The 13,015-nt window shown below is 43.1% G+C and overlaps 1 pseudogene; it reads left to right on the top strand.

Annotated features, from left to right (window-relative positions):
• Positions 1-517: 517 nt before the first annotated feature.
• Positions 518-4,182, top strand: LOC115588138 (SLIT and NTRK-like protein 2; annotated as a pseudogene).
• The last annotated feature ends 8,833 nt before the right edge of the window (positions 4,183-13,015 follow it).

Raw genomic sequence — 13,015 nt, 5'->3', positions numbered from 1 at the left:
TCATGAGGAGGTGATTCATGAGGAGCAGGTCGTTCGCGAACGAGGGAGGGACGCCAGTACGTGAATCTCGTTCGCGTACTGTGCTGAAAGTGGCGCTGTGTCACTCACTCACTCACTCAGGGGAGAGAAGTTGATTCACGTCCAGTAACCAACATCTGTGTAGCTTCATGGTAAGTAATTTTACTGCACAGTAAAAGTCACTAACGTTCACGAACGTGATTCTCAGCAGGTGACGTAATTCAGGTCCTCAGCAGCTCGTTCGCGAACGACGTACTGGCGCCCCTCCCTCGTTCGCGAACGACCTGCTCACCTCCTCAGCAGGTCGTTCGTGAACAAGGGAGGGGCGCCAGTACGCGATTCTCATTCACGTACTGTGCTGAAAGTGGCGCTGTGTGTCAGTCAGTCACTCACTCAGGGCAGAGTTGATTCACGTCCAGTAACCTACTGCTAAAACTAGCGCTGTGTTGCTAGCATCTGTGTAGCATCATGTTAAGTGATTTTACTGTGCACAGAGGACACTTTCACTGTGTAATAATTTTAGTGCATGTATACCACTCAAAGCAGCGCTGCGTCTCCAGCAAATAATTGTGTACTATAGTCTGTGAATGCACCGTCTCTCAGTAAGTGAACATGAACCTCAGGGCTGATTAATGAACTGAATGACGGATCGTTTGGCTGTTTATCAGTTCAGGGAGTTGGAGAGCACTGAACGATTCGGTGAACGAATCTTTTGAACGAATCATTTTAATGAACGGATTCTAGAGATTCAGTACAGTAAAAAGAACTGCCGTTCCCATCACTAGCGTGGGCTGTAGTTTTGTCTCAGCTCCAGGATTACATTATGACCTCTCTCTCTTTTTACCTCTCTTTTGGAGAGTGTGTGTGTGTGAGAGAGAGAGAGAGAGAGCGCCTCTACCCCCTTTCCTTTCTCCTCTCCCTTCTGTGAGAACTCAGCCTCAGATTTTTTTTTCCTCCATTCCATCCAAGGCTCAGGCTGCGAAGTTAAATGCTGGATCTTTATTTCAGCGACCATTTTTGGCTGTAAAAATGCTGAACAGCGTCCTGTTTCTGAGCGTCCTCTCGGTCACCAGTCTGACACCGTCCGAAACGCAGAGCCGCAAAACCAAACAAATCTGCAAGACCCGCTGCAGCTGCGAGAAGCGCGAGAACATTCTGAACATCAACTGCGAGAATAAAGGATTTACCACTGTCGGTCAGTTCCAGGCGCCCCCCAGTAAAATCTCGCAACTTTTTCTAAATGGAAACTTCCTGTCAAGGCTCAGCGCCAATGAGTTTGTCAATTATGGCAATGTCACTTCTCTGTATCTTGGGAATAATGGCTTACAGGAGATCCGAACCGGCGCGTTTAACAGGCTGCACCTCCTGAAGCGGCTCTACTTGAACAACAACAACCTGGAGGTGATAAAAAAGGACACCTTTGCAGGACTGGAGAGTTTGAAGCATTTACACGCAGGCTATAATTACATCAGTGCCATCGAGTCGGGTGCTCTCATTAAGCTAAATCGCCTCAAAGTGTTGATCCTGAATGATAACATGCTCCTTTCACTAACTCCCAATATTTTCCGCTTTGTGATCCTCACCCACTTGGATTTACGTGGCAACCGGTTCAAGATGCTGCCGTTTGCCGGGGTCTTGCATCACATAGGCGACATCATGGAGATCCAGCTGGAGAGGAACCCGTGGGACTGCACATGTGATCTGATTCCCCTCAAATCCTGGTTGGACACCATTTCCGGCTCCATGGGGGGCCCAGTGTGCGAGACGCCATTCAGGCTGCATGGCAAAGACATCACACAGCTCATAAAGCAGGATCTGTGCCCGTGCAGGAATGCTGGTGAGCGTATTCACCCCCTCCCCTGACTGTCACTTTCAAGGGACCCTGCCCCCGACCTACCACCCTGGTGGGATAACCCCCATCCGGGCCGCGAAAGTCTCCCAGACGTGCTCCCCTGTGCCCATGTTGCCCACCTGTATTTGGAATACAACATCATCAAAGACATCGCACCACAAACATTTAACGCTTTAGACAACCTGCAGCTGCTTTTCCTCAACAACAACCTGCTAAGGTCGCTCCTCGACAATGTTTTCGGTGGCACGATGCTGATAAGTCTCATCTTAAGGAATAATCATTTCTCCTACCTGCCAGTTCGAGGGGTCCTGGATCAGCTCTCAGCGTTAATCCAGATCGACCTGCGGCACAACCCCTAGGACTGTACCTGTGACATCATGGCTCTCAAGAACTGGATGACGCTGTCAGCTTACATCGTGCTGGTCAACAAAATAACCTGCGATTCTCCCTCTAAGCACGCGGGTGGCCAGCTGCACTCGCTCCGCAACGAGGCCATCTGCCCTGAGCCCAGCGAAGTGCCCCGGCAGCAAAATCCAACCCTTACAAAAGCCCCTGCATTAAAAGGCCCTGGCATGGAGCCTAACACCCCCTCCTCCTCTTCCTCCTCTTCTTCTTCTTCTTTTAGCTCAGTCAGCCCCACCGAATCCCAGATGCACCCTGAGGTCCCACTTTTAGCCCTGATTGTCGGGCTTTTTGTTGTTTTCACCTTTTCGGTCATCATCGGTTTCTTTGTCTTTGTTCTGAAGCGTAGTACCATCAGCACTTTCAATGGATTTATGGATAAATCTCCGGTGTCCTGCGGCTTGGCCACCCCAGAGCCTCCGGAGATGTTGTATCAAAACTTAGGGGAGAGTTCCAACAAGGAACTTCCCACAGCAGCAGGCGCCCCCCCATCCTTTAAAAGTTTTGCACTTTACCGAAGAGACCTTGTATCATGCCCCCCCATGAGGCGATTTGTCACCAACCAGGACAGGTTGAACAAAACCGTGCTAGAACGGGACCCCCAGGAAATACTACAGGGCGGAGCACCCCTCCAAAAACAATGAGCACCCACTTCTGCTCCCAGGGAAGCTAAAAACAGAGTCAGAGGTATTTGGAGGTTCTTGAGAAACAGACTGCGATGAGCTAACTGTAAGATAATGACCCCTAATAATGAATGATACCCTCTTTATATATTCATCTTATCTGTGTTCAGTCCTACATTATTTACTGGAAGCAAACTGAAGCCTTTGATGATCTTTTTTTCTCTCTTCCTTTTCTTCTCTTTTTTTGTTTTTCTTTTTTCAGATGTATAAAAAAGGAGTATAAGACATATATTATTATGCAGTTCTATTTTTTGCTCCTGGAAGTTACTAAATTATTTCTTCATTAAAATGAAATTCCAACAGACTCTGACGACGGCATGTATATAATGGGCAGGACTGTGTACAAATACGGCTTTGTGCTTTTCATATAACTGTATTTTATTTTCCCCCTGTGAGAAAGTATGACGTAATTATTCTTTGTAGAAGTGGAAACGCTATTCCTGTACATATTTAGCATTCACACATAAATGGTGAGTGTTGAACCAAATTCAGAACCCTTTTCAGAATCCAACAAGCAGCAAAATCTTACTTTACCTACTCCAGAAAGTGCCTTTGCACTCTATACACACTATTTTATCAACAATGCTCTCTGCAAAATGGAAAAATGACCCTTTTTCTTAAAGTGCTGTATGTTAAAGAATCACATCTTTATTTTAAATAGAATACTATATGTCTGTTTAAAAAAAAAAAAAAAGGACCAAAAAAAACAAACAAACAAAGGAACTTGTGACTGGGTGTGAAATGATGTACGAGTTGTCGACAGGGAGAAAATCATGTTATTTTGCTTTCCATATGAAGTGTCTTTGGAGATGTACAACTTCTCAAGAATATTGTATGCTATAGGGAAGCAATGAAGTGTGGTGAAATTGCGCAATTAAACTTTCACTGAAACACTTGTTGCGAGCTGTCGCATCTCAGCGGAGAGAGAGAGAAGAGGGAGCTCTTTCCATTTTCTCCGGCTCCCACTGTGCACACACACACACACACACACACATTGGAACAGTCTGCGGCATACCGCAGCTTCCACAAATAATTATACACAGTCCAAACAAAAAATTGTATGTCACACGCAGGATCTTGACAAAGTGTTAAAGTGAAAGTTTAATGGCGCAATTTCACCACGCTTTATAGCAGCGGTCCTCAATAGGAGGCCCCCGGCCTCCTGTTTGTGGCCCCTGTACTATTATTCCTTCACTAATGTGTTTTGGTTGGGTCAGACTTGTCTCCATGCCACTGATACACAGACAGCTGGGTCACTCACTGCTGTAAGAGATTGAAAATGGCGTGTTCCAAGTAAACTGCAAAAAAAAAAAAGGATTCTCGTTTGAGTAGAAACAAGTAAAATTCAAAACTGATTCTATGGACAAATGTGTTCTATGAATACATTTGGCTTCGATATGAGGACCGGATTTTGAAGGATGACGGACTCTTAAATTCAAGACTGTGTGTGCACGCTTGTCTGTTTGTTTGTGTTGACTCTGTCGGGGACGTAACGGCCCCTAGTCTCCTGTCCCTCTCTCTCTCTCACAGACACACACACACATATGCGCACGCACACAAACGCAGAAAGGCAGCAGCAGCAGACACTCAGTGCAGCTCACAGTGCGGAGCGGCGGAGGAGGAGGACCGATGGCGTGGGCTGTAGTTTTGTCTCAGCTCCAGGATTACATTATGACCTCTCTCTCTTTTTACCTCTCTTTTGGAGAGTGTGTGTGTGTGAGAGAGAGAGAGAGAGAGCGCCTCTACCCCCTTTCCTTTCTCCTCTCCCTTCTGTGAGAACTCAGCCTCAGATTTTTTTTTTCTCCATTCCATCCAAGGCTCAGGCTGCGAAGTTAAATGCTGGATCTTTATTTCAGCGACCATTTTTGGCTGTAAAAATGCTGAACAGCGTCCTGTTTCTGAGCGTCCTCTCGGTCACCAGTCTGACACCGTCCGAAACGCAGAGCCGCAAAACCAAACAAATCTGCAAGACCCGCTGCAGCTGCGAGAAGCGCGAGAACATTCTGAACATCAACTGCGAGAATAAAGGATTTACCACTGTCGGTCAGTTCCAGGCGCCCCCCAGTAAAATCTCGCAACTTTTTCTAAATGGAAACTTCCTGTCAAGGCTCAGCGCCAATGAGTTTGTCAATTATGGCAATGTCACTTCTCTGTATCTTGGGAATAATGGCTTACAGAGGTGCTCCCGCAGCAAAATCCAACCCTTACAAAAGCCCCTGCATTAAAAGGCCCTGGCACGTAGCCTACCACCCCCTCCTCCTCTTCCTCCTCTTCTTCTTCTTCTTCTTTTAGCTCAGTCAGCCCCACCGAATCCCAGATGCACCCTGAGGTCCCACTTTTAGCCCTGATTGTCGGGCTTTTTGTTGTTTTCACCTTTTCGGTCATCATCGGTGTCTTTGTCTCTGTTCTGAAGCGTAGTACCATCAGTACTTTCAATGGATTAATGGATAAATCTCCGGTGTCCTGCGGCTTGGCCACCCCGGAGCCTCCGGAGATGTTGTATTAAAACTTAGGGGAGAGTTCCAACAAGGAACTTCCCACAGCAGCAGGCGCCCCCCCCCCATCCATTAAAAGTTTTGCACTTTACCGAAGAGACCTTGTATCATTTATTTTTTATTTATGTTGTTTGTTTCGGACATGTCAATTCATAAGCATCACATTTCATCATTGTTCAAATAATACAACACACATGGCCGAAAGGGAAAAGCGGGAGAAGCCAAAGCTTATCAAGTCCCGCCCCCATTACCCACAGTATAAAATCTTCATTCTGATCTTTTCTTGTCTTTTGCAAATTACTTTTTTCTTTTCTTCTCTTTTTTTCTTTTGTTATGACCTTTGACAAAACATATTACAGCAGTAGCATATAGAGCTGAATTCAAGCTCTAGACAGTACATACAGATTACATGTGTGTCTGCACATGTGTCCATATTAGTCCATCATGAGTGAACAACAGTCTCATCTTATGGCCTCATCTTATAGCCAGGCTTGCCACAAAGTCAGAATATCCAATTGAGAGAGAGCAAAAGTCCAGTGTATTTATTATTTGTTGAGATGGTGTTGGGATGGTGTAAGAGCCCTTTAATGCATTTTCATGTTATTCATCAGTCTCCTCTGCAGCTTTTATGGCTGCTAGCTTCGCCATGTCCTCCCGATTGGTGGCTACATCAACTCGCATCTGTATCACGAAGTCGCGGATTGTTGAGATGTCAGAGCGTATCCCGACCACAGCACTCCGAGTATCATGCCCCCCCTATGAGGCGATTTGTCACCAACCAGGACAGGTTGAACAAAACCGTGCTGTAACGGGACCCCCAGGAGTACTACAGGGAGGAGCACCCCTCCAAAAACAATGAGCACCCACTTCTGCTCCCAGGGAAGCTAAAAACAGAGTCAGAGGTATTTGGAGGTTCTTGAGAAACAGACTGCGATGAGCTAACTGTAAGATAATGACCCCTAATAATGAATGATACCCTCTTTATATATCCATCTTATCTGTGTTCAGTCCTACATTATTTACTGGAAGCAAACTGAAGCCTTTGATGATCTTTTTTTCTCTCTTCCTTTTCTTCTTTTTTTTTTGTTTTTCCTTTTTCAGATGTATAAAAAAGGAGTATAAGACGTATATTATTATGCAGTTCTATTTTTTGCTCCTGGAAGTTACTAAATTATTTCTTACAGACTCTGTTGAAATTCCAACAGACTCTGACGACGGCATGTATATAATGGGCAGGACTGTGTACAAATACGGCTTTTGCTTTTCATGAAACTGTATTTTATTTTCCCCCTGTGAGAAAGTATGACGTAATTATTCTTTGTAGAAGTGGAAACGCTATTCCTGTACATATTTAGCATACACACATAAATGGTGAGTGTTGAACCAAATTCAGAACCCTTTTCAGAATCCAACAAGCAGCAAAATCTTACTTTACTTACTCCAGAAAGTGCCTTTGCACTCTATACACACTATTTTATCAACAATGCTCTCTGCAAAATGGAAAAATTACCCTTTTTCTTAAAGTGCTGTATTTTAAAGAATCACATCTTTATGTTAAATAGAATACTATATGTCTGTTTAAAAAAAAAAAAAAAGGACCAAAAAAAACAAACAAACAAAAGAACTTGTGACTGGGTGTGAAATGATGTACGAGTTGTCGACAGGGAGAAAATCATGTTATTTTGCTTTCCATATGAAGTGTCTTTGGAGATGTACAACTTCTAGAGAATATTGTATGCTATAGGGAAGCAATAAAGTGTGGTGAAATTGCGCAATTAAACTTTCACTGAAACACTTGTTTAAGATCCTGCGAGTGATGTGCATTTTTTGGTTCGGACTGTGTATAATTTTTTTCTGGATGCTGTGGTGTGCCGCGGACTGCTCTAATGTGTGTGTGTGTGTGTGTGTGTGTGTGTGTGTGTGTGTGTGTGTGTGTGTGTGTGTGTGTGTGTGTGTGTGTGCGCGCGCGCGATGGCTCGCCTGACAGTTGACCATTTTTTTCCGACTCCTTTTTAGGGCTAACTGATAGTCTGCCCGCTCCTCAGACCTGACACAGCATTCCGAGGCCCCTCTCCAAATCCATGGACCTCCCTTTCTCTGAAAAAATCTCCACTCAATCCATCTAATGGTACGCAGACACGACGCTGATGCTTGATGCAGAGAGTCGGTACTTTTCTCAGCAGGGACGGCATCACTGAGTGCAGTAAAGTGTGCCGTCTGGAAAATACTGCTGGGTGTGTCACTGGACGACGGTCGGGCTGCGGAGCGGTGCAGGTACAGAGAAGAAGTAGCACGTGAGAAGATGGTGATACCATTTACTAAGCGGGGTTGTTTCCATTTTCGTCCCTAATATATACATTTTAAACCACAAACTACGGGTGCTGGCTGGCTGAATCATTTCCTCCACTGCAACAACTTCACTTGCAGAAGGATGCCAGAGAATTCACTGGCGAATTGGCGAAGCTGGAGAAGTTTGTGACATTTTCATCCCGGATTTTTGAGAGGAAGGAATTAAACGCCTGGTCCCAAATAAACGCCTGGTCTGTTAAGTGATTGAAACAAATAAACGCTCCGGCTATTATTTGGCATTGTACGGTATGATAACTCTCCCGGCCCGGGAAGAGAGACATGCATCTGCTCGGCCCGCAGTGCTCAGCTGCAGCTAATCAGAGAGGTGACAAGACGGGACTCATCATGACTGACAGGCATCAAGGCCACTCAGCGTTACCTTACTGACCTGCCCCCAGCTATTTCATTCACAAAAACCGGGCCTGTGGCAATTCTGAACAGCTGTTTTTTTTTTGTTTTTTTTCCTTCCTTCATGGGCCCCTGACGCCGTCCGGGCCCCGGTGCCGCTGCACCGCCGATACTTACGCCACTGATCTAACCACCGCTAGCATAGCTGGATTTTTGTTGTGAAGCTAAAAGCAGATTTCAACTCTCCTCCATCAGCTTCCGGGTTGGGGAAGTCCCGACACGATTACCAAGTGCGGTTAGAAATGCTCAATTCCGTTTTTTCCCTTTCGCTCTCATTAATAACTGTTATAAACTGGCAGGTAAGACACATATGAACTTTGATTGCTTTTCAATGGAGTCATAATCATACATTTTCATCCATGAGCTGCGGAACTCTACTGCACTTGGTAATCGACTCGTCGGGACTTCCCGTCAACAGGAAGCTGCTGCAGAAGAGTGGTACATTTTGTCAGCTTTTCAGGAGAAATCCAGCTAAGCTAGCGGAGGTTAGATGCCCCGGACTATGTGCTGAGAACCTTTTTGTACTGTTGCTGAAGTTTGGTGCTGTTCTGAGCATTAATTGTTGCGTTTTTGGTGGCGGTTTATATTTGGATCCATTTACTGCAATGTATTGTGTCGCGCAGTCGTTTCTGAGGTTGATAAAACTCCGTAAATTAGCGGTCTGCTAACTTGATGTCGCAAGAGGGAGTCTAATACAGTTTCATGGTGTGTTAGACCATGGATTAAACTTACACCGGAATATCCCTTTAAGCGCAGCGCTCCTCTTCAACTCTCTCATTCCGCTCACTCAGGTTCACTGTTACTGTAACTCAAAAATATATAGCCTACTTATGTTTAGATATATAGCCTACCTCAAGAATATAATAACCCTTTTATGTATCTGTTGAAGCAACATTAGTATTCCTATTTAGGCTACATGCAGATAGGTTATAGATTTAATTATGTTAAATATAATTTTCTTATTTGGCTAAAATCTTTGTGTTTTATCATTATCATAATCATGGTCAACTAATTAAAGGCAAAAGTACAAAATCATTCATTGAACAGGAATATTCAAGTACAAAGTATCAGTATCGGTATCGGCAATACTGACCCTGTACTTACTTGGTATCGGATTGATACCAAAATTTGCTGTATCGCCCACCCCTAGTATGCATATGTATCATGATTAGACGCACAAAAATGATCCCTGAACCCAAAACATCAGTCCAACAGGAAGTCCGCCATTTTGATTTTCGACGCCATTTTGATGCATTTCCATGCCTCGTACTTCAACAAATTCCTTCTACAGATTTGACACCACAGCTTCATATTCATTCAGTATAATCATCATCGGACTTGGAAGACAAAACGTTATCAAAAGCTTTCGCCTACATCATAGCTGGTGGGCTTGGTGGTGCGGCCCATTTTGATGCTTTGCCATAAAGCAGGAAGTCCTTATTTCTTCAAAATACAAATACCCATCTACACCAAATTGCTATGCAATTTACATGACATTTACTGCTTGTTTTCTACACATTGTACACTATGACGTGACATGCAAGTAACATTTCTTTTCTTTCTTTCTTTTAAAATCCAAATGTCTTCCAAACCATACCCTCAATGGTTTACTGTGAACTAGGGGCGTTGCAAGGAGTGCAAAACATCCGGGGCTTTAGCCTCAATTATCTTGAAAAAGTAATCTGATTACTGATTACTCCTTTAAAAAGTACAGCCAGCCCAGAGTGTACAACAAACCTTAATATTCTCATCTTTAGCTGACACGAACTCAAAATAATGACTGTATTTTCAGCTAGAAAACGCATATCTCTCTCTCTCTGTTATTTGTGTTTGTGTCGCTGCATGGTGTTACACGTGTGTAACGCCCGCTGATGTAATGAAGCCCACAAATGTAATAAATCACAAAGGTAATAAAAATCTACAGCATCCAATGTAATCAACCCACAAATGTAATACATTTTCCACAAACATAATAGCAGTTGCCTACTACAAAAGTAAGACGCGATTTCCTGCATATGTGACAACTGTTAAGTTCGCAGATATTTATTTATGGAAGTGAATCTATTCCATAATTCAAATTAAAAAAGGATTAACAGAAATGCTTTTTCCATTTTCAGAATATAGCTGCATTTTTTGACTCATAAATAAAATGAGTAATAAATCATCCAAATTGCATTTTCCTTTCCTTTTTCAAGACTGCCCAATTCGTAACTTCACTAAAAATGATAAAGAATTATTACAATAAAGATTTTCACTTCCCCCCGAACGTAATAAATCCCTGCAAACGTAATAGTTATTACGTTCGTGGGAAATCGCATTATGTTTGTAGTAGGCAGCGGCTATTACATTTGTGGAAAATGTATTACATTTGTGGGTTGATTATACATTAAATGCTGCAGATTTTTATCATGTTTGTGGGTATTATTACATTGGCGGGCATGCATACAAGACATCACTCCCTGAGACGCAAGAAGAAGTTAAAAATATATATTTTTACTGAGGAAAATGACAAAAATAATAGTAATGTACTGTGACTTGAATAAGTAACTTCAATCTGATAACTGATTTGGAAATATTAATGCATTAGATTACTCATTACTGAAAAAAGTGGTCATATTAGAGTAACGTGTTGCTGAGTCTTTTTCTCCCCAGGGAAATTTTGAAAATTGGGCTGTTAAGGATGCAATTTCAACGTAGTTCGAGAAGGAAAGGAAGGCCAATCGTTGGGTCTTCATCGTCATATTTCAATCACAAACAAAGCTTATTTTCCCTCACTGTAGGCCTATTGAGTAATTTTTACGTTAAATATATTATAGCCTGTAATAACACCTGTGCTGTGTGCATAGGCTATTAGAGCAGGTAGAACATTCACTATTATAATTTCTCTGCTACACTGTCTATCTGCATTAGGCCTACAGTAGGATTTATAGGGTATTAAGGGGGAAAATAGCCATTTAACAGAGAATACACACCCAGACTACACCCACCACCACAATTCTGATTTGATTTACCACAGAGGGCAAAATAGAAATTAAAATTAGAATAATTAACTCATGTGCCTACCAGGTGTCAAGGTGACCATGTAGTGGTTGAATTCACAGCGAGACTGCTGAATCTGTGCAAGCAAGCATCCCTGCTCCTCCTCAGGGTTTGGGGGAGATGAAGTCTCACTCTCCACCTCTCCTTGCTCTGGCTGCAACTTTTTGTTTTCATAGAACCTCTTTAAATCAATAAAAACTAACTACTATAAACGCTGCAATGATACTAAACAGTAGGCTAATAGACAGGCTCTGGTAAAATCAGTGACACATAGAGGGGGAAAGAATAACACTGATGTGGAATTTGCAACAAATTATCCTGACTCTGCCCATATATGGGCATAAGGAAGATCGGTCAGCTTCTGCGAGTTTTGCGCTGGTGACAATGTTGGATTTGTGGCTGCTGTTCGTTCGATATGCAACCACATAAAAACCTCTGGGACTATTTTCATCATAAGGCAATTATATTAGGGTTTTTGAAAAAAAAAAAAAATTTTAAGGCTCAGAGATCTGGGGCTATTCCCAAAACATCAGGGGCTATAGCCCCGAATGCCCAGGTCTGACGACGCGCCTGCTGTGAACCATGTCAGCATTGTCGCACATGGTTATGTTTATCCCTCTTAAGCACAAGAGTAATGGAGACAGTGCATTTCATAATTTCCCCCTGATTTTCATGCTTCTACTGTGGTTGAGCAGGCTACGTAGTTTAATTGTTTTATTTGTTCGTTTTAAGTGTGTTTATTCCTAATATGTTTGTATGAGTGTTTTATATAGAAAACGAGCAGATACACTATGCCTGACTTCTGCACCTGCATCCTCTTCATCTTAACCATCCCCGATTCACAGATCATCTCCTCATCATCTTGTCATTGCCTGTGCTGGTCATTTTTTCTAGTAAAAGGCACAGCTGCGGTAGCATCGCTCCTACTAGCAATGCAGCGGCTAACGTTACCTGTGCTGCTTTTTCCATCCTGTTGATCCCTTTAATCCACTCAGTTTTTGTCATCTGCCTCTTTTGTGTGAACTGCTTAATCATAATAGTTCTACTTGACCAGTCATAGACCTTGCATATATTGTAGCTGGTAAACTTTATGACCTGATTTCTGACTTCTTATTGTTAAAATATTTTTAGCTCATTTTTTTCATAATCTTGGCAAAGGAACTCCATAACTCTGTGGTTCACAGACCTCCAACTTGCATCCCAGCTGGCAAGCAACAAACCTGATTTCCAGCTTTCAGTCCAGACTTAGAGCAGCAGCCTTCAATCTGGCCTGCTAGTGATTAGCCTGCTGGCTTCCTGTCTGCACCTCGGCATGTTAACATCCAGCCTGCTAACCTCCAATCAGCTAGGCTTTAGTCTGCTAGCTTTTAACAGAATAACTCTTACCCTGCTCTATAGTGGGTTTGCAACCCACTGAGCCACGCACACAATGGAGGGTGCGTTGTTCTGTGGCTGAACTGGCCAGGATAACTTTTGTTGTGCATCTCATTACATTGTTAAATGCCACTCTTACTAACCATTATATTCATGCATATTCCTGGGGTATCGGGATCCTCAAGTGTGCGATTTCATTTCATGAGTGGATATATAGTTACATGGCTGGTTTATTTAGAAGCGTCAATAGAATGGTTTGTTGTCCTGGCTGCCAACGTTAAACATAACCCACAAAGATTTATGATCTCTAATGTAATGCTGGTCTTTCTTAGTCTACATTGCAACACATGACATCATTTAAGTCTCAGTAAAAGCCCTTTCAGTGCCAAATAATC

The sequence above is a fragment of the Sparus aurata genome, chromosome 9 (genome assembly GCF_900880675.1).
Source record: "Sparus aurata chromosome 9, fSpaAur1.1, whole genome shotgun sequence".
NCBI classification, from domain to species: domain Eukaryota; kingdom Metazoa; phylum Chordata; class Actinopteri; order Spariformes; family Sparidae; genus Sparus; species Sparus aurata.
The sequence above is the reverse complement of the archived record's forward strand: the minus strand, read 5'-3'. Positions and strand labels throughout refer to the sequence as shown.